General features: G+C 42.0%; 1 protein-coding gene across 2 annotated transcripts in view; it reads right to left on the reverse strand.

The window, feature by feature from the left end:
* slc8a2b (solute carrier family 8 member 2b) overlaps positions 1 to 27,801 on the reverse strand; it is a 191,529-nt gene that overhangs the window by 123,196 nt on the left and 40,532 nt on the right. The window contains exon 2 of one of the 2 annotated variants that reach the window (XM_039779394.1): positions 5,504 to 5,541. The exons of the other annotated variant lie outside the window; for it this stretch is intronic. The gene's annotated coding sequence lies outside the window, so the exon portion shown is untranslated. The remainder of the gene's footprint in view (positions 1 to 5,503; positions 5,542 to 27,801) is intronic. 2 annotated transcript variants of the gene reach the window in all.

Genomic DNA, 27,801 nt, shown 5'->3' on the forward strand with positions numbered 1-27,801 from the left:
AATCGACCTGATAGTAGTGAGAGAAAAATAGGGAAGTGGGACGAGGCAATGGAGTGAAAAGAATGAACTAAAGAGTGTTTACTCTTGGAGCAGCTCCTTTTTTTCCACCAATGTACTGCTTTAAATTCACCTACCGTCTCAAAGCGCAGGAGAGCAGCTTCTCTAGACACAATTGCATCAGTTTTCTTCTCCACTTCAAAGCAGCAGCATCACTAATCTATCTAATGTATCTGGTGGCCGATCTGATTTCAGGATGTCCCTTGACCAACAGCTCCCTAAACACACCGTTACTAACTATATACTGGAGAACATAAATGGGGTGTGATAATGTAGTTTTACTAATGAGCCTTGATAGAAAACCTGCATGTCTGTATTGCTCCAGGTCAGTGGAAAGGACTCCGATTCAAACTAAAGTGAAGGAAATCCCAGTATTGAGCTGTTAAGGCACAAGTATACTTCCCCGGAACGGCTTGTCAGATGGTCTAAGAGCTTTGGAAAAACTCTCCCCAAAAACTCTGTCCAATGTCAGCTTCGGGTGTCCGACAATTTCTGTATCTTTGACATTCTTCTTCACTTCATGCTGCGATTGGTCAGTTGAGTGGAAGGGAGAAAGGGAGAAGGGTGACAAAAATCCGCGGTCAAGTCAGACAGTTTCTAGCAGCCTTCAGTCTGAACAGGATTCCACAGAAACACTCACATCCTGTTAAGTCAGATTCTGATTTATTAAAATGTTATCAGACCCATATATCAGCTGGTACACAGTCTCCAAGTCGTTTTTATTATGACAGAGTAGCCTGTCTAAATGCTCTACACGATCTATGTGATCTGTTACTGATTTTAATGTACAACAGACTGTAGCTGATCAGTAATCTGAACGGATTTAGTCTCTCTGACCTAGAACAGGCGTAGGACGGCCGTACGCCGATTCCTACGCATAGCTCGGCATTTATCAATTTGAACGTGAGCGTAGGCTGCGATAAAATCTCACGTCCGGTCTGAACTCGTGTACGCAAGTTTTCGAGTCAGTGTGGACTTGCGGAGCAGCATATAACTAGTTTTATAGGAGAAGGAGAAGTCATCAGTTGATCACTTATCAGCAATGGCAGATCTGGCTCTTTTAGAAGACCTCTATGCGCCGGTACAACAGTGCACACGTATGCGCACGGGCCACGGTGGAGCGCTCCATCGGATTGATTAATCAGAATCAGAATCAGAAATACTTTAATAATCCCAGGGGGAAATTATTTAAGGCCAGATGGCTCTGTCTTGCATCAGCAGGGGGGTAGGGGGGGATCCTACTATAGGCTACCTGGCAGAAAATCATTTTGTGCAACATTTCGGTGTTGTAGTTTGTAGACGGTCCCTAAGCACTCGTCTTGCCGTCTCAACACCGGAACTAAACAGAGCAGAATTAGCATGACTTTCATGCATTTCTTTCACATCTACTGCAGCCAGATTCACTGTGCTCACTCGGAAGGAATCACTTCACATGGGTAGGCACTTGTAATGACATTTCGAACATGTTAAGAGGCTTAAAAGCACGTTTAAAATGTGCCCGGTTTCAGCCTCCTGGGTGCTAACGCTAGCAGGAGGATAACTCAGTGTAGGCAGCGCTGATTGTTTTCGTTTTTCTCGCTACTGACAGCACTCCACATTTACAAACAACAGAGCTACTGGTTGAAATCGACCGGAATTCTCCTTTAAACAAACGTACACACATGCGGACACTTGAGTCAAGTCCTCTTCAAGTCATCATCATTTATATCCTTGTTATGGATCACTGTGTCTCCACACACACACACACACACACACACACACACACACACACACACACACACACACACACACACACACACACACACACACACACACACGCACACACTCCCCCTCTCTCTCTCTCTTTGTGCTCCTCTCAGAAAGTCAATTACTTTCCCAGCACGTTCCCCCCCTCCCTACGGCAAGCGAACACTGTGTCCAGGCAGAAGCCATTAGAGACGCCATACAGAAAAGTAACCTTTGGTAGACGCGACATTTTACACGTCACACACTGTGCAGCTGCACGCAGCGAGGCACTAAGTACACACGCGCTGATGTCGCTCCGACATACACGGCTGGAAATTAGACGGGAAGTTGGTCAAGCTGCGAAAGTTGATGATCCCGTTCAAATATTCAACTGGACAGCGAAGCGTTCAAAAGTCATTACAGTGGAGTGGGTCACTGGATTTAAACTCTTACAATTGAGCTGCACCATATGAGGAAAATATGCGATAACGTTGAATATTGCGATAACAATAATACAGATATTAGAGTGTACTCAGTTGTGCTGTTTTCAGAATTCTGCTGAAATAGAACAAATTGCTTGTTGAATTTAAGACGAATGAAAGGAAATCATTTCCAACATTTTATCGGACAAATTGAACATTGACTTGAATGTCAAAGGCAGAACTAAAAAAGAGAATGACATTTTAAAAGGGCAGTTTTCTACTGATATTTTCTTTCAACTAACACAAAAAAAACTCTGAGTGTCTTTCGCAATATGTTGCAGCCTTTCGTGATGTGTTTATTGCGCCAGTTGACGTTCCACTTCCGGGATTGCTCCGGTGCTGCCGGAAGTTTTCTGTTGCACGACTAAAACAACTTTTGAACGTACACATGTTCCACCAAAACAAGTTCCTTCCCGAGGCTATTTTGCAGAGCCACCGTGGCTCCGCTCGGTGCTTAGCACCACCCAAGATGATTGTGATTGGTTTAAAGAAATGCCAATAAACCAGAGCATGTTTCTTTCCCATCCCAGAATGCTGTGTGGACCCTCCTCCGCAGCGCTGTGGAGGAAGGTCTGGCAAAGCGAGACTAATATTGCAAAGAGGATAAAAAAAACAATATACTGTGAAGCCCTATTTTACAATCAAACTTTAAGTAAAGGGGCCAAAAAACAAATCAACTTGATTTAACTGGTTAAGGAGAATTGTTTTTCTTCTTTTTACATAAACCTGGCTTAAAAAAAGGGGGTAACGCATGCTTTCAAATAGTACATGAAGAAGAATTCTGCCAAGACAGAAATCCAAAACCAATAGCTGTGACTAACATGCCAGAAATCCACACTGGACGGATTGATTTTATGTCTTTTCACACATAGGAGTGTAAGCTCTTTCTAATGGAGAAATATTGATTATGCTTCAATCTTTTCTATCCCATAACTCAAAGCTACTGGTGTGCATCAGTCTGTGTTGTTCAGTGAAAGTAATGAATTGGATTGTGGAGAAGCAGCAGCATAAAAAGTGATATTGTTTTGTCCCTGGAGGTAACAAGGTTATGAGTTTAAATCACCCCCGGCTCACCGATTTGTATTCTACAAACAGAGGCACTGGAAGGGGAAATATGAAAGCCTCTGGCAAACAATGCTTGGATGATGAAAGGAGGACGCGTTTCTCTGAGTGTGTGGAAGAAGCAGCTGGTGACGCACACGCACCGTGCATGAATACGGTTTCAGTCTAAAGATACATTTCCTGTTTCAACAACCTGAATGAAAAACGCTTTAAATAAAAACAAATAGCACAGAGCAAGGTTTCTGCTCCTGCCTGAGGTGGAAAAGATGGCCAATCAGCAGAGAAAAGATGCAATACAAGCTGACGCAAAACACTTCACTCCAGCAGAAACACCCCAAAAAAACAGCACTGGCACCAAGAGAAACCAGTGGTCATCTACGACTCAGGTTTGGACACACACACACACACACACACACACACACACACACACACACACACACACACACACACACACACACACACACACACACACACACACACACACACACTCTAAGAAATGTTGCTCTGAGGCAATAAAGTGTAATAAAATGTGAAACAATGAGATTAATGAAATGCAAATGAGGAGTAGGTCACTCAGCCTGCCATATTTTTTTTTTCACTTTGCAAATATGGAGGGAGAAGAGAAGAAATGGCGTGAGCATTAATCATTTTGATGAGGGGTAATTATTTTAATACCCTCTCATACCATTGGACTGTTACCTACGTCATTACAGGTTAGTCCTCCAATTAGAAATAATTTTAATCATTTTATTGTCTCTACTGTGCTGATGGTGCCCAATCACTGTCACCATTACATCTCAGAGATGGAGGACCGGAAGAAGGACATGTAAAATTACTGAAATAAAAATAAATGTCTTTAGGGTTTAAGATTTAAGGGCAGCGGCTCTGTAATCAGGGAGAGAAACCGAGTGAAATAATTTATGAAAGATTAACAAAATGACAGAGAGACAAAGACAGATGATGAAAGAAATCAAGAGAAAAGCAAGTGCCAAGAATCATAAAATTATGCAAAATCGGCTCAAAAACTGGGAAAAAAAAGTTGAAAAAGTTGGATCTATTTTCTTAATGCTGCAAAAAAACAGCGGATTTTATGTTGAAGTGTGATTAATGCTTTAGTCAGATTGCACAGGAGTGCAGTTCAAAAGAGATAATAACAGCTTACCAACACTTTCCTTCTCTATTAACAGCTGTTACATTTTCTGCCCGTCTGGATGTTGTTATTCTTTCCAACCAACTAGATGGAAATCTAAAGATATTTTATGTATAAATGCTCAAACATTATCACCCCAAATTAAAAGCACTGATTTATAGAAGAGCATCCCCCTATTTGTCTAAATGAAATTCAGATGTTGGCATCTTCACAATAAAAACTCCTTTTTGTTTTACAGACCGGCTCGTACAGCAAACGTGAGCGTGGTGTGAGAAGTTTTTGAAGTTTACAGATTTGCAGATTTTCTGGGTATCAAACTTTCAAATGGTTGTAATTTGGGAATCCAGACTACCGTAACTAAAATATGCTTCAAGGCTGAATGCAAATACATCGAGTGAAATGAAAGAAAACAGGGATATATTGTAAAGCAATGATCAAAACTGGAGAAGCGGGAACAGAAAGCAGGTATTTGAGAAAAAGAAAGCAACAAAAATAAATGCTGCAAAGGTAGTAGTAATAGCCTGTTTGTCATTGGCAACAAGTCTCTCGTTACAGGCTGCTACATTACATAAAGCCCTGAGGGAAAATTCACACACACACACACACACACACACACACACACAGGCTCGCTGAGTGTGACCGTCAAGAACCCAATCGCTGGTATTCACAGCACGCACGCCAACACACTTGCACACAAACACTACTTACATTATACTGCAGTCAGAAAAGTACACACACACATTTATATAATGGTATGTAACTACACAAAGTCATAGGAAGCGTGCACACACACACACACACACACACACACACACACACACACACTAGTCCTTGGTTTCCTGGCAGCGGATAACAGCAGTGAGATGTTTAGTATTCAGAGTGGGAAGGAAACCAGAGGAGAGAGCGAGCTGGCTCCAGCAACAAAGCAGCCTCTTCCTGACTCCCTCAATGAGACTGCTTAAGTGTGTGTGTGTCTGTGTGTGTGTGTGTGTGTGTACCCTTTATTCCCAAAAGGCAGTTTACTTACCCAAACCAAACTCATGGGGTCGTGGGGGTTCAGCTGCCCTGAAACAGTTAAAGAAATTGAATTAGTCGACACCCTGAACACAAAGAATGACAATACTTTCAGCCAGTTTGTTTATGTTATTTACATTTTACTTATAAAAAAATTTACAAGCATAAAAACATGAACAAATCAGAATGCAGGTGTTGAAGACAATGTAAAATGTAATGTCACTTCTCAAATGAAGTACTGCATCACATTTTCAACACGCAAACACACACAACATTTACACACACACACACACACGCACACACACACACACACACACACACATTTATACACACACGCATTCCCTCGGAGACCAGGCTGCCGAGGTGCAGCATCTTTCAACACCCGAGCAATTTCTCTTCAGCCTCAATGTCCTGAGTGATTCAGCCAAAAGCAACCCATCCCAATTCAATAGAGGACCTGTTTAGCTAAGGAGGATTTATTTCTACTGCAAGTATCGAAAATCATTAATAGATCAGAAATCAAAAAAATATTTCTGTCAAGTAGGGCTGGGTATCATTCAAAGATGTACCGATACCAATACCGTGACTTCGATACCGGTTCCTAAACGATACTTTTTTCGATACCAATTTTATAAAACAAAAAGAAAGTTACAACATTACGGAATACTTTTTTTTTTATTTTTCTGCTCCCACTACGTGAGCCCTGTCCGTAGCGTAGAGTTTTTCCTCCGCGTCTCTACGACGTGTAACATTAGACAGCCAATCAGCAGCATTATAAGACCTTGTTAGAAGCATGCTGCATGCTTATTGGCTCACTGACTCTGGTAGGTATTGAGATTGGGTATTGAATGACGAGGCATTTTTTGATACTCAGTACTTTAGAGGCAATTCAGTCGGTAACTAAAAAAATGACATTTGGTACCCAGTCCTACTGTTAAGAACATAGAGGACTCTGTGGTGTCCACAGGTCAGACTGCGAGGACCCTGGGTGTGACGCTGGATGAGATATGTTTTAAGTGTTCACTAAAGCGTATATGTCATGCAATAGAGATAATAAAGACAAATGGAAAGGTCAAAGTTGTCATTTAAGTAGTTGATCGTTTCACGAAGTCACCTCATTGCATTGAGTAGCATGCGAGAAAACATTCCGTATTTTAAGTTTACAGTAGTTTCCGGCGGTAGCCATTGAGCAATAAGTGAACGGAATTATTTTTTCTCAGTCTATAGCTAGTTAATCTACTGTATATCCACGACGTTCCACTTCGCCGGATGTCGGCTACCTTCTGCTTTCTTTGTGTTGTAATTTTAAACTCCGGAGGATTTGTGAGGACTATGGTTAACTGCTCCTCAGATCTCTGCAGGGTAAATCCAGACAGCTAGCTAGACTATCTGTCCAATCTGAGTTTTCTCTCGCACGACTAAAACAACTTTTGAACATACACATGTTCCACCAAAACAAGTTGCTTTCCGAGGCTATTTTGCAGAGGCACCATTGCTCCATCCGGCAATTAGCACAACCCACGACGATTGTATCCCCGGACATGTACTCAGGGCCTGTGCTGTGCAGCTGACTGAGGTTTGGACTGACATATTTAATCTGTCACTAGCCCAAGCAGCTGTCCCCGCGTGCTTTAAAACCACCTCCATCGTGCCGGTGCCAAAACACTCCACTTCAACAAGCCCTCATGACTTCCGTCCAGTTGCACTCACCATCATTATGAAGTGCTTCGAGAGGCTGGTCCTGGCCCATCTCAAGACCTGCTTGCCACCCTCACTGGACCCCTTCCAATTCACCTACCGAGGATGCCATCTCTACGGCACTCCACTCTGCCCTGTCCCACCTTGACAATAGCAACACCTATGTGAGAATGCTGTTCATTGACTTTAGTTCAGCATTCAACACCATCATAATCATATAATCATAATCACACCTGCTCAACCATCACCCTGAACACCGGCGTACCACAGGGATGTGTGCTGAGCCCTCTGCTTTACTCCCTTTTCACCTATGACTGCACACCTGTACATGGCTCTAACACCATTGCAAGTTTGCAGACGACACTACAATGATGGGTCTCATCAGCAATGATGAGACGGCCTACATAGGTCCAGCACCTATCATCGTGGTGCACTGAACAACCTGGCTCTCAACACCAAGAAGACGAAAGACACACACACACACACATTCTCATCAACGGGACTGAGGTGGAGCATGTCACCAGCTTCAAGTTTCTGGGTGTCCACATCTCTGAGGACCTCTCTTGGCCCCTCAACACCTGTACCCTGATCAAGAAGGCTCACCAGCGTCTCTTCTTTCTGAGGAGACTCGAGAAGGTCCACCTGTCTCCTCAGATCCTGGTGAACTTCTAGCGCTGCACCATCGAGATCATCCTCACCAACTGTGTCACAGTTTGGTATGGCAACTGCTCTGCCCATGACCGGAAAGCACTGCAGAGGGTGGTGAAAACTGCCCAACGCATCACCGGTTCCTCCCCTCCATCGAGGCCATCCAGGGCAAGCGATGCGGACAATTTGCACTACCCTATCCCACCCATACTGTTCTATTTATTTATTTACAAATGTATATATACTTTAATTACACCTTTATACATAACCATATTCTTCTGCTCTTCATACTATTTATCCTGCACATACACTTATTCTTACTTCTCTTATAATGTTACCACACTGCACATAGCTGTACATACTGTACATATCTGTCTATATGGTTCATACAGAATATCCATATTTATTCTGTTTTTTATTCTGCTAATACACTGCATATATCTATATTATTTTATTTTATATTATTATTCTTACTACTCCCCCCGTATCTACTATTACCACCAGATCTGTACTACGTGTACAGATATGTGCAATGTAGTGGCAATGACATTAAATATAATGTCACTGCCACTACATTGCACATATCTGTACATGTTGTTCATACACTTCATATTACACAGCCATATTTATTCTGCTCATATAACACTGCAATATATGTCTTGTCCTGCCTATGCACCACCTGTCTATACTTGAATATCACATTGCACTTTTCTGTTTTTTGCACTTCTGGTTGGACGCAAACTGCATTTCGTTGTCTTTGTACTTATACTCTGCACAATGACAATAAAGTTGAATCTAATCTATCTAATAGGTTTAAAGAAATGCCAACAAACCAAAGCATGTTTTTCTCCCATCCCAGAATGCTGTGTGGACTAGCCAGACCCTCCTCCGCAGCGCTGTGAAGGAAGGTCTAGCAATGCGAGACTAATAGCTAGTTAACGGTTAATTAATAAAGATGACAAGGCAGAAACACATCCTTTCATATTATAGTTAGAGATGACTAATGCATGTCGACCTGCCACCTCAGGAACAACGATTAAATAACCTTTGAAACGAGCCACAATTGAACTTAAACAGATAGCACTACGCCGCTGACGATGAGAGGGGCCCAGCGACTCAACAAATCCCTGACATCAGCAGAAACCCTGCACATCTTCTGCCGCAGCCTGAAAACTCAGACTGCATCTTGGCCCATTAAAAGATGAAATCTTGTGCTTTTAAAAAACATATAGCGCTTGAAGCGGTTTTACTTATTTGTTGAATGGGTGGTATCTTCGTTGTTGAATGCACTTATTGTAAATCGCTTGGGATAAAAGCGTCAGCTCAATGAATGTAAAGTAAAAGATGTGTTTACTCATTTGTCTTTCGTGTTGAATGTGTTAGTGCTGGTTACTTCCGCCCACACAGAGTTAGACAGTGAAAATGCAACAGTGTGCAACGGATTTATCAGCTTTAATCCTTTAAAATCCTTTAAAATGTCTGTACTTAATTTATTCCAGCAGCCATAGTTTTGTGCTCCTTACTTCTCTTGGTAAATAAATTATAGTTTAAAGGAGAACCTGTCCGAGAGCATCCAGCCTTAGAAAGCGTGGGAATTTGAAGTTCTCAGCAGGCTGTTGGGGCTGACGAGGTGCCAAGGCTTCATTAGCTTACTCACCAACCTGTCCGTCTCCCTGTCTGCCCGTCTAACTACCTCTCTGTCTGTCTGGCTTTCTTCTTACTGAGACGTGCCTGAGTTTGTGATGAGGGCTCCTGTCTTCACAGAACGAGGGTGTATAGATTGGATTATTGATCCGGGTGCACAAAAGAAAGAGAAAAGAAAGAGTACGTACGTGCGAAAGAGAGACACATGAAACGAGAAGAATGATAAAGATGAGAAAGAGAAAGGAGTAAAAAAAAAAAGGTCAAAAATAAAACACCCAGAGCTGAAGCAGTCGGCTGACGGATGAAAGAAAGCTCCATAATGAGAAAGAGAGAGAGACAAGTACACGTAAGGTTCTTAAAGATGCATCCTAGTCTGTACTCTACTGTTGTGTCACTGATTTGATCAGAAGGTAGCTTTTTTTTAATACATGTTAATTTAATATGTATCCAACACATTAAAATGAGAGTAGCCTATTAAATCTGACACACCTGAATCCCAAGTTGCTCGCCGGACACTGCTACGTGGCGGTCCGCTGCTCCTAATGTTTAGGATGGGTTCAATGCAGAGATTAAATTTCACTACATTGCATTGTTTGTTACAAATGATAATAAAAAAGTTTCATCTTAAAAATAAATTTTTCCCCCAGCATTTACACGGTCTAATTTTCACTCTTATATGCATTGAAATGCTCGCTCTGTCGAGCCAGCTGTCATTAGCTGTCAAAGTTAGAAATCTCTTGTACGGAAAGAAATATCCCTGTGTTGGCAAAAGCTGTTTTTGTGGACAAAAGTCAGCATACTTTCTGTGAGATGAGGTTTGGTGACATCTGTACTGGACAGAAGAGCTTGTGAGTCACAGAACCAGAAATACATTTCTCACATATCGCTGTTAACCAGCTGTATGTGATGATGCATTGTAAGTAAAAGTAAAAAAAGTTTAGTTCTGTCTATGTGACCATAGTCACGTTTCCATCTAATTGTCAAGCGTATTTTAAGCGAACATTTAAAATTTCGCAAAAGAGAAAATGTGAATTAAAGCGTCCATCAACTCGTCTAGAGCGAATAAACTAGACTACGCAAAGTGTAGTTTGGTCACAAGATGACGTTACGCATGGTTGTAGATCGCAAACCGGCTTGCTAAATCCAAGAGTTTAGAAGCTAAGTTCTTTGGCTAAATGGAGAGAGAGGTAGCATAGTACAAGTTGGCCACCTGTGCAGAATACGGGGTAGTGGCAGAGACATTTGGTGTCAGCGAGACAACCGTATACACGGTGTGCAGGGCCGTACGATTCAAGCTGTTGAACCAATTCATCAAAATACCCGACATGGCTGAGGCCCAGGCTATAGCGCACCGCGACTCCACTACACACCTGGTGTGCCACAAGTGTACGGCGCACTGGATGGGACCCGTATCCCGATCCTTCCCCCATCTGATGGATACCGGGACTATAGTCATGTGAGTTACATGTTCACTTGCACGTCACAACTTATTCGTCAAAGCTGTTTCCATCTCCCATTTTGTGCATTAACTCTTTTTCAAAAGAGGCAAAAAAACCACCTCAAGCATAAAAACCTTTTTGCGAATTTGAGGAAGTTTTTCCCGAATTTTGCCGTTTCCATCAACATTTTCTAATGCGATACTTCAAAATGCGCGTAAAAATGCGTTGACGGAAACATGACTTATGACAGATTGTGTTATTTTTAACATACAATCAACCTCAGTACTTCAAATACTGTAGATATAAAGTCTACTCTAATTAATCCATGATGTAAATGACATTATGAGTGATCTGGTTGGTTGACAGCAAGCATAATTACTAAAGTGAAAGTATCTTCAGTTTCTGGCTGCTTATCAACTAGAGGACATCCCACTACCTTAAAGGATTGTGAAGATCCAGGACTTAGCCAAAATATTTGAACATCGACAACTCCTCAGTCCCTCCCCCCTTTCCACTAAAGCCCAAAAGGTCTCTTAAGCCCCTCCCCCCACAAGGGAGAATGAATGTGAGTGCATGAGCAGTGACTGACACGCAGTTAAACACCCCTCCTGGCCCTGATTGGTGCATCTGAACAGGGAGCTGTGGATTTTTGCAAATCGCACTACAGGCTGTAGGTGGTGCACAAGGAGCCAGATTTTGTTTTTAATGACCTGCTTCATGTAGTTCTACTGGAACATAGGGTCAGTTTCAGCAAATATGACAGAAAAGTTTTATAAGGCTTACCTACTGCACCTTTAATGATGGACGGCTGCCAACGTCTCAACAACTAAGTTTTGTTTCACAATAGTAAAACTACTGGCATCCAGAGGATCCCAACATTAGAACGAAGGACCAACTTTCTCCTAGATCACAATGGCTCCAAAACACACTGCACCATTCATTAGTTGGGGGGTGCACCAAAGCACAAACGCAATTAGAAAGGCTGATAAATGCCAATATTCTTTGGGCTTTCAGGCATTACTCGCACAGGATTAGGATTGATTTAGCAATGTCAAGTGCACAAGCTCCTTACAGTTTTTCAAAAATGCTTTAGATAGTTTTGCAAGCTTCTTACTGCATAATGCCCAAATGGAACAGAGGCAAAAATTAACACATTCGAGACTCTCAGTTGAATGTTTTAGTGGTTCACTGCAGGCAGGAGCAGCAGTGACACCTGCCGTTTATCACCACCAACTGTAAACTATGGTTGTATACTAAGCAATATTTTCATAAAAATCAATGTATAGAATCATAAAAAAAAAGTAATCCCTCTCAATCATCACTAATGACCCACTGAAAGTATGTGCGGTTTCTCGACCTGGCCCTCTGCCTGGATTTTCTCTTTTCTTTCTTATTTCGCTAAGTGCGGGACATTTTTGGGCATCAGCAAAGAGACTTTGGGCCCCATACGGTCTGTTTAGGATGTCCTGATAAAATAATCACCTGCCGGGCCAATCAACGGCTCGTCATGATGTAAGCAGATTTGAAGAAACTATGGCAAGAGAGAGAGGACAAACATTATGAAGACTAATGGCCAGAAAGACAAACACAGACACCGAGGAGAAATTATTTTCAGGAACCTGCTATATATCATCAATGTGAAATTAGAGCCATGAGCAGCGTGTTGTGACATTGTGACATTGCATCTGTGTACACACACACACACACACACACACACACACACACACACACACACAGACACCCCTTGCTTTATCACAACCTCGTAGAAAGTGTTTTTTTCATTGCAAGGTGACAAGACAAAATTAGCAACTATAACTCCTGTTATTGTGTGAGCAGGTGCGTGATTGGTTTTGTGTCCTGATATTGCCTCATTCCATTGTTTACTATTGCACTCTGGCAATAGTGTGTGTGTGTGTGTGTGTGTGTGTGTGTGTGTGTGTGTGTGTGTGTGTGTGTGTGTGTGTGTGTGTGTGTGTGTGTGTGTGTGTGTGTGTGTGTGTGTGTGTGTGTGTGTGTGTGTGTGTGTGTGTGTGTGTGAGAGAGAAGGGAGGGAGGGTTAGTGAATCTGATGTGTTTTGGTCTTGTTTTTCTTTATCTGTCAACCACACTTCATCTCCCTTGTCTCGTTATCAGAACACACACACACACACACACACACACACACACACACACACACACACACACAAAAATGTGTAGGAAAGCTCAAGGAGAGAAGGAAAGTCTTCCAACAACTGATTAGTGCTGAACAAATGTTCTTGGCCTCTAGTGTCAGACATCGACAGTGATTTCATTCACTACTTCAGCCACAGAAAGCGGGAACAGCAGTGTGGCCTGTTAAAAAAGGATTCTGGTGTCCTCTCCAGCATACACCAGGGGGGAGAGGTGTTCATCATTTATTCCATAAAAAAGGGTCATTAGGTTGCAATTTGAGGGAAATTGAACAATAAATGCAAAAAACAGGAGCCTGACGACAAAAAGACCTAAATTGAAAATGACAATTAATCCCTTTAACATCATGTGTTGATTAGTGGGGGTGGGGGTCCAGAGACTGACTCACAGGCCACAGCATTCGCCTGACATACTCATTGTTGATGGTGCCCACTCAGTGCTGAGATGACAGAGAGATGGATGAAAGGAAGAGTAGCTCATTTCTTGCACATAGTGAGCTGCTTTAGGTCCTAACTGCCAGTTCTGAGGTGGCGGTGTTTTAGCACCAAACCAGAGAAGTCGATTACTAACTCACTACTTGTTTTAGTGGCAACATGTTAATTTAAAAAAAAAAAAAAAAAACAGCTGTACAGCCATTATGAGCTCAGGCCACCAGAGCATTTCAATTCCCACATCCACAACCACAAACAAGGCAATTTACAAGATTCAGGCTGAGGTCCGGTCATCAGATGTATAAGCCTGCTCAGTGTTAAGAGAGTGTTAAGTGCTGGGGTGGAGTCGTAGTGATTATAGCCCCAGATAATTCTTCAGAGGGTCCAGTGCTTATTTCTCCAAGCAGGGAATTTCATTTAGAAAATAAAAAAAAATACAAATATCAGTGATTAATATGCTATTTATCCCATCTTTGCTGTTTTGATGGTGCAAGAGATGTAAGCATCTGTATTCTGTGGAAAAGGCCTCACCCATGTTGCATTGCATTCTGCTTATTCTCTGATAATAATAGGTCAAACGGATAAGATAATACCCCAAATACACAAACAACATGACTTAACTTAGTTTTCTATTGGCATGACAAATGCCAGCTACAGACTACTTTACTGGACCGATGTTTTCCTGGCTCATTGTTGCTCCCAGTTTGTATCAATCTTCGGTTGCATGAGCATTTATTCTGATATACAAATACTGGATTTGACACAATATGTGAAAAAGTGTGTTAGACCTTTCCGGTGTCTGCATTTAAAACATTAGAGGCAGCAGCGCATCTTTTTTAAATTATTATTTAAAAGAAAGAAAATAGCATTAGAGTCAAGTGAAATTTAGTATGACCACCTGCTTCCTGCCATCATTAGCTGATAACCAGCACACACACACACAGACACACACACACACACACACACAGGCAGGGAACTAATTAGATTACAGTTTTGCTTGTTTTCTCTGCTGGCTGCTCTAGATAAACGCTATCAGATCAGACGCTGCTGTCATGGATTCACTCTGATGTCTGGTGTCCCAAAAACACTGAAGTGCCAGAATATTTGATTTGTTCACAGAGGATTGTAGAGTTTTGGGGGGGGGGAGGAGGAGAGAAAGGAGGCGTATTCACACTGATAGATCAAAATATGGTCCGATCACGAGGGACTAACAATGTCCACACACTTCACTCCGACCACCAAAGACTGAGTGATGCTCACTCACCTGGAGTTATAGCAGCTTTATGATGTGCAAGCTGTCAGCATTATCTATAATGTGCAACACAAAATCATTGCACCCCTGACTAATATAATAGCAACAGGCCTCTCTCAGCATATCAATGAATTCTAATTCTTTTAGTGCCATTTCCGACTCGCTGGGTGTTGAACAGAAGCCATTTTAATGAGAAACTGCCTATATTTTGTTTTATCTAGGTCCGGATTTGTTGTGTAACGGCTGCGGCCACGACTGACAGCTGTAGTCACGAGGTCCCACGAGGTCTCGCGAATTCACGTAGAATAGAACCACAAAACCAACAACAGCTTGTTTCCATCCAGAGGAGTAGAGGGGAAACAGCTCTGCGCTGTGTTTTCAAGGTGTAGTGCAGGGAAGTATGATCCGCCGTGAGCACGGTGTATTTTATTTTGAAAATTAACCGGATGTTTTATTTTGCTTCTGTGCTCGACTTCCTGTCCCGCACAATTGTGCTGAATTGCTGCGGAGCTCTCCGGCGTCGGGCAAAAATAGAAGCTCTGCGTATCTGCTGCGGAGCTGGGACGGAGTCAGGATGCAGCCGTTCTGTAGCGTCAGTGGAAAATACACACATTGATTTTAATGGAAACCTAATGACGAATGATCCGCAGACGCTACACAGTTGGTGGAAATTAACAGTAAACATAAGCAGAACAATGATGAGTCCACTGGAAGCCACAACGGTTAACCGAAAATCAAAAAACACATATTTATCCTATCGCCTGGAGAGGTGTCTGCCAATATATTTAATATAATGGAACTAGACCAATTATCGGCCATGGCCGATTATCGGGCCGTTTTTTTTGGCAGTTTGCAGATTATGTGTATCTGCGTTTCATTTGCCTGATAACCGATAAAATTATTAAAAAGTGCGATACCTTGGCTCCGCTACAACTCTGTATCTGTCCCTCTGCTCCGGTTTCACTCATCACTGAGTCTGACGTAATGTCCCCCCCACAACACTATCTGACTACTATCTGTTACTGGATATTAAGTTGAACGTTTCTCATTTATTAAATTATTGCTTAAAGCTATAGTGGGTAGTTTCTGTCGCCCCCATGAGGAATTCATGACAACAAAATTGTCGGTGCGTCCACATGATACAAGCCTTCTATTACCCCCCCCCACCCCTCCTACACACATTTGCTAGTAGCCAAGGAGGACACGGAGGATTACAAAAACATGATGGACTCTTCAGAAGAGGTCATTATCTTCAATCGCCGGATGCCACAATCTTCTGAACACAGTCATACTGAGAAACACAGAGAGAGTTGTGTGGAGCTGATAGTCTTAGTTAGCTTTGCAGCAACTCATTTGGAGATGGCTTGAATGTAACGGACGTTCATTAATATCAAAAAGTTACGCACTAAAGCTTTAAAGCATTTAAACAAAGTTTTGTGTTGGAGATTGTAACATTCCAAAATCCTAATTTGGGGTTAAATATTTTCATTACTGCTAAGGCATATCGGTTATCGGTTTCATTTACTACTAATAATTAGTATCGGCCTTGAAAAACCGTATCGGTCGATCCCTAGCTTGAATGTAACAGACATTCATTATAATAAAATAGTTCCGCACTAAAGCTTTAATATGACATCATGACATCATGACTTTGCGTAAACATACGTGCCACTTTTCTAAAGCCAAGTGGCGAGTTATCTGTACGCATTTTGAGCTATCCGCGTGTATGTCTACGCCGTATACAGCGGACGGCAGTCTGTGACGTCACAGCGCAAACATACACGCCACTTTCTAAAGCCACGTGGCGTGTTATCGCGAGGCTACGTGTTATCGCAAGGCTATGGTTGGGTTTAGGAAACACCACATGCGGGTTGGGTTTAGGAAAAGAACAAACGTGGAAAGGAAACTTCACACGTGAAGGAAACGTGACGTGCGGGACACAATCCCCGCTCTCCTGGGTGAAAGTCCTGTGTTTTTCGCCCTTTCATACTCGCGTGGCGTCAATTCACACGCAATCGCAAGGTAATGTAAGTCAATGGAGGCCAAACAGCGTTGATAAACAAGCTAAAAAGCGAGTATGCGTCTTGATAACACGCCAATAATGGCATACGAAATGGCGTGTGATACATACGCCACTTCATGAGATCAGTCTGTATTCGACGATAAAACCAGGATGTTCCATTTCGCTGTGCTGAGCTGTGAGAGGTGAAGGAACGGACAGATTTATCATGTGAAAAGTAAATGTATCATGTTGATAGCAGCCGCGTCATCACACAATCAGGTACATGATGCCTCGCTCAGGAACGTCCTGCCTTCAACATGCTCACAGGGACAAGACGTCCTACGCTGTTGGCGCCGCCATAATATCGTATGGTTGATAACTTATTATTATTATATGTGAGTCTTTCTCTCCCACTTTCCACTCTTTTTTCAGTTTCTGCCAAGAACCACTGACTTGGTAAATTAATTTTCATCACTTTCAGTACGTTAATGCGTCTGCATTGCTCGTGGCTGACGTAGCGTTGCTTCAGCAGGACTTCGGTGCATTATAGTCACAGCATGAAAAGAAAAAAAAAAAAGATGGTTTCTGCCACTTTCCAAAAAAAGAACCAAACACTGGAGACGCTGATAATGGCTGGAGATGCTTATAGTTTTATTTACTGACTGCAACAGAGGCAAAATAAATCAGTTCATTTGCTCTTACAACAGAATATTAAAACGAGATTATCTCCGCTTGTTACAAACGAGGAATCGCGCGTAATCAGGCTTTAACATTGTAACGCTTAGCATATTAGAAAGCGACGTGGCTCTCCAGAATGAGCGCAGACACATGCAGGTCACGTACTGACTTGCGCTGTGAATAAAATATTGATTATATGACACACAGCGATGAGGCATTGTTGCCTTCTACACACTGTGTCAAAGTCAACGTGACTGGAAAACAAGAGAGCTACTCATGATGCAGCCTGAAATTAATCAGCCTGTATTAGAAAGAAAAACCATTCAGCTGCTTTATGGCAGAGATGCTCACAAGTCTCTGAGCTAGAGTCCAAGTCACGTCTCACGTCTCTGAGCTAGAGTCCACATCATTTGCATTAGGCGCTTATTTGTTTGGGCCTTGTTGTATTTTTTTGTGATCCAATTTTTGTTTATATTTGACAAATTGTTGGTGTGTGGAAGACAAACACAAACAAACCAAACAAAAGAAAGAACATGCTAAACATATGAAAGATGCAGACAACATACAATAATATTCTAAAAACATGTGGGCGCGCAGCACATACGTTACGCGTTACGGAGGTAGGTTACAGGTTACGCAGGCAGGGGAATAACATTCATCAGACGTTTCCTAAAAATAAAGATTGTTCACGAGTCCCGCATCTCCAGTCGAGTCTGAAGTTTTTTAAAGATTATTTTTGGGGTATTTTATGCCTTTATTTATATAGGACAGCTGAAAACATGAAAGGGGAGAGAGAGGGGGAATGAAACGCAGGAAAGGGCCGCAGGGTGGACTCAAACCTGCGGGCACTGCGTCGAGGAGTAAACCTCTATTGATGGGCGCCTGCTCTACCAGGTGAGCTACCCAGGCGCTTGAGTCTGAAGACTGAAGTCACTGTGTGTGCGACTTACGTGCGACTTGAGTCCGAGTCTCAAACTTGAGTCCCCATCTCTGCTTTATGGAGCAGTACAGTATACAGTGCCTTGCGAAAGTATTCGGCCCCCTTGAACTTTTCGACCTTTTGCCACATTTCAGGCTTCAAACATAAAGATATAAAACTGTAATTTTTTGTGACGAATCAACAACAAGTGGGACACAATAATGAAGTGGAACGAAATTTATTGGATATTTCAAACTTTTTTAAGAAATAAAAAACTGAACAATTGGTCGTGCAAAATTACTCAGCCCCTTTACTTTCAGTGCAGCAAACTCTCTCCAGAAGTTCAGTGAGGATCTCTGAATAATCCAATGTTGACCTAAATGACTAATGATGATAAATAGAATCCAGCTGTGTGTAATCAAGTCTCCGTATAAATGCACCTGCTCTGTGATAGTCTCAGAGGTCCGTTTAAAGCGCAGAGAGCATCATGAAGAACAAGGAACACACCAGGCAGGTCCGAGATACTGTTGTGGAGAAGTTTAAAGCCGGATTTGGATACAAAAAGATTTCCCAAGTTTTAAACATCCCAAGGAGCACTGTGCAAGCGATAATATTGAAATGGAAGGAGTATCAGACCACTACAAATCTACGAAGACCCGGCCGTCCCTCTAAACTTTCAGCTCATACAAGGTGAAGACTGATCAGAGATGCAGCCAAGAGGCCCATGATCACTCTGGATGAACTGCAGAGATCTACAGCTGAGGTGGGAGACTCTGTCCATAGGACAACAATCAGTCGTATACTGCACAAATCTGGCCTTTATGGAGGAGTGGCAAGAAGAAAGCCATTTCTTAAAGATATCCATAAAAAGTATCGTTTAAAGTTTGCCACAAGCCACCTGGGAGACACACCAAACATGTGGAAGAAGGTGCTCTGGTCAGATGAAACCAAAATCGAACTTTTTGGCAACAATGCAAAATGTTATGTTTGGCGTAAAAGCAACACAGCTCATCACCCTGAACACACCATCCCCACTGTCAAACATGGTGGTGGCAGCATCATGGTTTGGGTCTGCTTTTCTTCAGCAGGGGCAGGGAAGATGGTTAAAATTGATGGGAAGATGGATGGAGCCAAATACAGGACCATTCTGGAAGAAAACCTGATGGAGTCTGCAAAAGACCTGAGACTGGGACGGAGATTTGTCTTCCAACAAGACAATGATCCAAAACATAAAGCAAAATCTACAATGGAATGGTTCACAAATAAACATATCCAGGTGTTAGAATGGCCAAGTCAAAGTCCAGACCTGAATCCAATCGAGAATCTGTGGAAAGAACTGAAAACTGCTGTTCACAAACGCTCTCCATCCAACCTCACTGAGCTCGAGCTGTTTTGCAAGGAGGAATGGGCAAAAATGTCAGTCTCTTGATGTGCAAAACTGATAGAGACATACCCCAAGCGACTTACAGCTGTAATCGCAGCAAAAGGTGGCGCTACAAAGTATTAACTGAAGGGGGCTGAATAATTTTGCACACCCAATTTTTCAGTTTTTTGATTTGTTAAAAAGGTTTGAAATATCCAATAAATTTCGTTCCACTTCATGATTGTGTCCCACTTGTTGTTGATTCTTCACAAAAAATTACAGTTTTATATCTTTATGTTTGAAGCCTGAAATGTGGCAAAAGGTCGAAAAGTTCAAGGGGGCCAAATACTTTCGCAAGGCACTGTATATGACAGCATGAGGCTGTCAGCAAGGAGTAAACATATCTTTTTACAAAGTGAGGGATGAATATGGTGATGGAAACATACTCTATAGCTGCCTATGGGGCTGTGTTTTTTTTTTTTGGTTTCAATATCATGAAAAGATGCACAGCCTTGCAAGCAGCTCCAGAGTGAAAGAATTGACTACGTTTACAAGCTGTCAATTTTCGGGTTATAGTCAGGTTAAGGTCACTATTCGGGTTTCTGAAACATTCGGAATAACCCGTTTATATGCGTGAGCAGAGAGAGTTACTCCTACATGGAATTTGTAATCAATTGGCAATATCCCGACGTAAACGGCGATGCACGGTTAGCGTCTGGACGTAGCCTACGGACAACCTTAAGACGCAATAACTTTTCGGTCCCCTTCTTATAAATCTCACTATCTCTGTACTTTCTGCCGTCAACAAAAGACATTATATTCATGGTTTTCACCACACTAATACAGAAATTGGTTTCCTCCTCGCTCCAAAAGTGTGGTGCTGTGCTGCGTCTCGCCATGTTTACCTCTACTTCTTGTTTACTCCGGTATACTGCGAGCAGGTTTTCTGCATTGACATATATATATATATATATATATATATATATATATATATATATATATATATATATATATATAACTATATTATTATAGTATATAATTATTATTATAACTATGTTTTCTGGCGCATACAAGAAGTTCCTCTACTCAAAAGACCAAGACTCCTTGCGAATAGAACATGCGCAGAACACAAATCAATGTTCCTTTTGATGGGGATATGCCGATACGCGTTTACATGACCAAAATTTCGGGTTAGAAAAGGGGTAACCCAGGTAGCATATTCGGGTTTTTAAAAACCGGAATATGAGCATATTCGGGTTTTTGCCGGTTAAATCAAATCAGCTGTTCAAGAAGTGACGCTGTCAGTTAAACCAATCAGACTTTGGCCACGAGATTCAAGGGCCAATCACAGCCTTACAACTCTGCTTTAAATCTGTTCCTTGTGCTGTCAGCTGTCGTTTCAGGCAAAGCGCTCGACCTTCCTCCTCCCCTGCCGCCTCCGGGTCGTTGTTTCTCCCGGCTGACCGCTCCGTTGCCTCTTCGGTCCGGTCTCTGGTCTCTTCGCCGCCGCCACCAGTGTCTGGACTCCATCGGGGGGTTATGTTCCTATTCCCTACCCCTTTAAGAAGATTATTAATTTGATGGAGTCCAATCTCCAAAAGACATACAGTTGTCCAATAATATTGAGCATATTCGGGTTTTTGCCGGTGTTTACATGGCCGTGCGTGACCGGGTTATTGCCAATATTCCGGTTTTGAACGGGTTATTGGCTGCATGTAAACGTAGTCATTGATTAAGCTCAGAAGTGATCGGTGCAGCGTGAAGAAGAAGATTGGAAAATAGGATCCAAAGTATTTGGAGTTATGTTTGGAGGTAATGAAAAGCATCTATAGGAACGCATAACATGAGTTCCATGCATGCAATCATTATCTAAGAGCCAAATAACCTCATTTTGAAATGGAGCTATTACATTTGCGATGCAGAATCAGGGGAACTGGGGCTGCACCTAAATTACTCCCATCTGAATTATTGAAAGTCCAGGATTAGATCTACAATTATCCTTAATCATCTCTGGCCCCCTGCCCACCATCACCTGTCACCGGGCAGAGGATGCTAATTCCCCGATGTATCAAAATGATGAAATAACATATTTTTCAACTTAACGTTATTTCCCAGCGGCGAAACTGGACGCAGACACACAGAATAAGGTACATAAAAGGTGATTAAATACATAAAACATGACCTCAACTCTGGGTCAAAATGATCACCTTCACTGACCGACAGCAGTAGCTTCCTTTTGAATTAATCCATTATTTAAACCTTCGTGCCGAGGCAGATGGCAGCGCTGAGATGAAAAGGCTTTAGACTGAAGGAGAGAAAAAAAGAATGAAAAGGATTGTCAGAGCATCATGAGCCGGACAACACTGCACGAACAAAAACCTACAAGTCGGAGAAAAGGCGAATGTAGCCGGATAAATAATTGTAAAGGCCAGTGTGAGACGCAGTGATGGGCAGATAGACGGAGGGAGACACAGGAAAAAGGAGTAAAAAAAAAAAAAAAAAAAGGAAATGGAATGTAAGAAGAAGAAGGAAATGAAATGGAGAAAGGAGATGAAAGAAATAACAAAAGAGAATCATAGAGACTGGAAACAGAGAATCAGGCAGAGAGGAGGAGACTAAAAATATAAAATAATAATGTTCAGACATGTCCACTCCACTGCTGCTGCTACAGCTGACTGCTACTGTTGTCATTAGCTCCAGTTGGTTGGTCTACTGCCACTGACACATTAACAGCTACTACAGCTAGAACAGCATTTACTGTCAGCTAGCACTCCTAGCACTAGTAGGCTAAGGCCGCGTTCACACTGCCTGCGTCGGCCGAACGGGGGTACTGCGTTTAGGCTGCAGCGGGGGTCGCAGCAGGGGGGACACCCAAAAGTTGAGACCCACTCAAAAAAGTTGAGACCCACTCAACTTTTGGAGAAACGCAACCCCACATCATGCTGCAGTGGCTAATCGTATAACCGGAGATCAGACTTGTCCGTGTGTTTGGAGCTAGAGTTTGAGGCGGTGTGAGAATCCCGTACAGGAAACAGGAAACATCACTGCCTCTATCGCTGCCACAAGACAGGTTAAAACACTAAAGGGTAAAAAAAAAAAAAAAAAAAACTCTCCTGTGAAATAAGCTGCCTTCAAGCGCGGTCGCAAACGTCGAAATCTATAAACGACCTAACGGAAAACAGTAACTGTGAAATATAAAGTCTACTTGTGCTTCGTTGGGGGGTTATGTTCCTATTCCCTACCCCTTTAAGAAGATTATTAATTCGATGGAGTCCAATCTCCAAAAGACATACAGTTTTCCAATAAATATCTTTGCATATCTGCAAACAAAGTCTCTCCTGATTGAATTATGAACCTGAAAAATTAGCATAATATGAGCACTTTAACAAATATTGCGCCCCTAATATGAAAGTCTTGAAAGCTATAAAACCACTTAGTGTTAACAGAATAATGTAAGCAGACACAAACACAAAGATATACAAGTACCCCCCGCTCCGGACAGGATGGGTTAAATGCGGAGTCCGATTCTCCAGATACTACGTTGTGCTGTGCATACATGTATGTAACAAAAAAATCATAATTATTCTTTTCCTAATCCTAAACTCTACTTTTTTTCCCCATCACATCTCTCAACTACTTAACACCTTTGACCATCTGTCCAAGTACCTCTAATCCTTCCTTCCTTCAGCTCTCTCTGTGTGTGTATGAGAGTGTGTGTATGTGTGTGTGTGTGTGTGTGTGGGTGTGTCTCTCAGGTCAGGTATGTTTGTATAGTCCAGGTGGTCTCTCAGCTGGTGCCGTGTTCATCAGGATGTTGTACCTCCATGCACCGCTCACCCTCACGCCAACAGGTCACATTTAGACATCAAAACACGCCCACACATATCTGTCAGGAAACACACGCTTATGAAAAGTCCTTCCTCAGCAGATTCTCATCATGCATTCAAACTTCCCATATCTAATCTGCATTTTCCCCTCAAACCTTTGAATAATATACAGAAAGATTCTGCATATGATTACAATATATTTTAGCTCATTTCAAGAAGGGCGACGAGCAATAGCAACAAAAACAACGGCCGATGGGAACCGCCAGCACAACATTTTCCCTACATGCATTTTAAATCAACACCTCGTTAACACACCTGACTCCATCGGCTCCTCCTCAGAGCTTAACGCATTACTAAACAATATTTACACTTCTCATTGCTTAATAAATGAATACATTATAGCTTGGTCTGGAAATAAAGTGAAGTGATGTATGAATAATACATCTGTTTACTCCCCTTTGTTTATTTTTAACACATTCTGTACGTGTGTAGTTGAGGCCCGTAGGCGACAGAATCCATAGGAGCCATATGAAGTCTCATAGTCCCATTGGATGGCTGGGCTGTATGTGTGTGTGTGTGTGTGTGTGTGTGTGTGTGTGTGTGTGTGTGTGTGTGTGTGTGTGTGTGTGTGTGTGGTCTATATCCACGACGTTCCACTTCCAGGTGGATAGCTCCGTTACCTTCCGCTTTCTTTGTGTTGGCGTTCTAACCTCTGGAGGATTTGTGAGGACTATGGTTAACTGCTCCTCAGATCTCTGCAGGGTAAATCCAGACAGCTAGCTAGACTATCTGTCCAATCTGAGTTTTCTCTCGCACGACTACAACTACTTTTGATCGTACACAGTAGGGCTGGACGATTAATCGAAAATGTATTTATCGAAATTCTGAAGCTGTTATCGACGCATTTTTCCCATGGCGATAATTTATTCCTGTTGATTTGCCTACTATCTGCTACTAAGTCATGTGACTTCGCCCGGACAAGTCAGCCGCATGGAACGCATAATGGAGGAAAACTCAAACACTGAGTCAGAGTCAACTGAGCAACTTGTGCCCAAAAAAAAATGCAGTGTCCGTCATCTGGAAACATTTTGGCTTCAGAAAAGATCATTTAGAACAACGTGATTAATTATCGTTCATTTATCGTTATCAAGGTAAAACAGTCCCTCCAGAAAAACGTGATTATGCAATTGCCTAATTCAATGCATAATCAGCCAAAGGGGCCGCATTTTTTCAAATATGCCGCACTTTTGCCGCATAAATTGCAGATTTCCGCGCAAAATATACGGGGCTTGTATGATTGCATAATCCCCACATTTTCGTTGCAAAAAAGTCCCATAATATAATATATCTTAACAGAAAGTTGAAAAATGTTGCGTTTACTTCTCACAAGAGCAGCCATTTTCCCCTGTTGTCATGGGAACGTTATGAAGTGACATAATTACGCGACGTGAACATCATCGAAAAGCAGGGTGTTGGGGGGGGAATCACTTTTTTTTTCTCTTTTTCATCAAACCGCAATTTTTGCAAGTTCCCGCAATTTCATCGCATAAAATGGCATAAATATCATATAACATATAACATATTCCATCGCATTTTTTAAGAAAACGTGCCGCATAATCAAGGATTTTTGCCCGGAACAATCACAAAAAAACTCCGCGTTTTTCTGGAAGGACTGGTAAAATGTGCAATTAATCGTGATTTTGATTTTAGGTCATATCGTGCAGCCCTACAACACATGTTCCACCAAAACAAGTTCCTTCCCGAGGCTAATTTGCAGAGGCACAGTGGCTCTGTCCGGCGCTTAGCGCCGCCCATGACGATTGGGATTGGCTTGAAGAAATGCCAATAAACCAGAGCACAATTTTCTCCCATCCCAGAATGCTGTGTGGACTAGCCAGACCCTCCAAAGCAGCGCTGTGGAAGATGGTCTGGCAAAGTGAGACGAGTGTGCATGTGTCTGCGTGCGTGCTGCTGCTGCAATTGCCGCTGTGTCCATAAATTGCTGTCCATGCTGCTGAAGTGCCCTTAAGCAAGAAAAGGTAATGGAAGCAGCTATCTCCCGGGGATGGAAAAACAACTTAATTGGACGATGGAAATGGAAAATGGAAACCCATGCGTGAGTGCCTGCATCTGTCCAGGGGCTGGGGCAGTTCTCAACAAATATGAGATTGTTGCAATGCAGCATGAGCAGACAAACGTATTTGAATTTTAATATCAGTAAGATGTCACCAGGTTAATCTATGTATCGAAAAATTGTACTAGTTCAAAACTGATTACTGTTATCAACTCAACTTTGAGAGTCAATCTTTCTGCAAACAGTTTGACACCCCACCCTCACGCATTTCAGATCAAGTCAATTACATTTATATAGCTCAGTAACACAAATTTGCCTCAAGATTTTTACACTCTGTGTAGCTGTTGTTGTAGTATATGCACTCTCCTTAGACCCTTGATTCAGGTAAGGAAAAACTCCAAACCAAAAAAAACACTGAGGAAAAGAAATGGAAGACACCTCAGGAAGAGAAACTAAAGAGGGATGATGTGTGTAAAGAATAACCAACATAATAAAATGACACGGAAATAACTTACTGATGTGAATCTTTTTGTCTATTTGTTATTTTACACCCATTTCTTGCAATAACTGTGTATGGCCTGTGGGTCTTATGCATACCTGCGGCACCAAAATCCCTGCACCGCTGAGGGCTGTTCCTGGGGCTTGGCTCTGAGCTGCAACCCATGTCGAGATAGCAAAAAAACACCAGAACCATAATTTGGCAACGCAACAAATGTTCATGTTTGTAAGATTACTAGCCATAGATTTGATAAAAGAGATGGACGTAGTGTCTCTGGGTCTGAAAAGTATAGCTAATACGGAAGTGCCTTAAACCTGCCTTCCTACTAAAGGCCAGCAGAAAAGCAAAAAGAAGTGAGATTGTAAAGAAGTCTTTGAGAAAATGTCCCTATTTACTTGATTTATTACCATAATAAACATGTTCCTAAAGAGTTTACATACAGCTATAGATCTACATATTGCTCCTCCCCAGCTCCACCCTCTCATCCACACATTGGCACATCTTGCTCCAAAAAACCAAGACAGCGACCGCCAAAATGTCAAACTCTGGGCTTCAAAAAGGTGGTCCATAAACCAACAGGTGACCCCGCGGTACCTACGCCCACTTCTTTTATACAGTCTACGTTACTTCAGTTAGAGATGCACCGATTACAACTTTTCTAGGCCAATTCCGATTTTTCATTGAGTTTGACCTGCTGATACCGATTCCGATTTCATTTTTTTCTAACCACTTTACAGCACACACAAATATTTATTTTCTATCTTTCATTTAATAGAACATTTTGCATAGAACATCGAACATTTTTTGAACAGATAATCGATCGCTATAAAAAAGAACTATATAAATGACTCCTGGTGTGGGAAATTCACACACATCTAAAGTGCAACGTTATGGAAGAACCATTTCCTTTTTTTCACATCCAATACCCAACAAAAAAAACGTGATATATTTAGCAAACTAAACGTCTGTATGAAAATGCCCGAGTGCATTTGTACAAAAGGCCGTCTATAAGCAGTGATTGTTAGAGTGCATGTCGGAGAATAGTGCGGGCACGCGCGCCACCTGGCGGAAAAGGGAGAGAAAGGAAAATGTGTGTGCATCCTTGAGAACTGTAAGTCGTATAACTGATGTTGTCAGTTCACTGTTAGCTGCTGATTTCGTCGTTTGTGTTCTTCACCTGCTAGCTAGGTTGCACGTGGCTGTTGATTCGACATAATGGCGATTGTTGAACGCCCTTGCTCACGTTTGTATTTTATGTAAATTATTTACATGCTACAGTAGTTACACTGCATTAAGATAAATGTAATTAATAGTGAGTTTATTGTTATTATTTGCTAGCCTATATATAACTCCTATGCATTGTGTATGGCAGCCTTTACAATGTTATTTATTTACAGCATTTGACGGGCATAAAATCGACATATGTCAGACTGACCGGCCGGTCGCCGGTCATGGCCGATCACGTGAAAATCGGCCAATTCCGGTCACCGGCCGGTCAATCGGTGCATTTCTAACTACAGTACAGCTGTACTGGTACAAGCTTCTACTAGATAGAATGCCATTTATTAAACTCAAACTTGATTAAATTCATTTGGTGCATGATAATGAAATACAACTCAGTTTCTGCTGAGGTAATTGAATTGTGTTTTCAGAATCTTAATCGGCTGA

The sequence above is a fragment of the Perca fluviatilis genome, chromosome 2 (genome assembly GCF_010015445.1).
Source record: "Perca fluviatilis chromosome 2, GENO_Pfluv_1.0, whole genome shotgun sequence".
Lineage (NCBI taxonomy): Eukaryota > Metazoa > Chordata > Actinopteri > Perciformes > Percidae > Perca > Perca fluviatilis.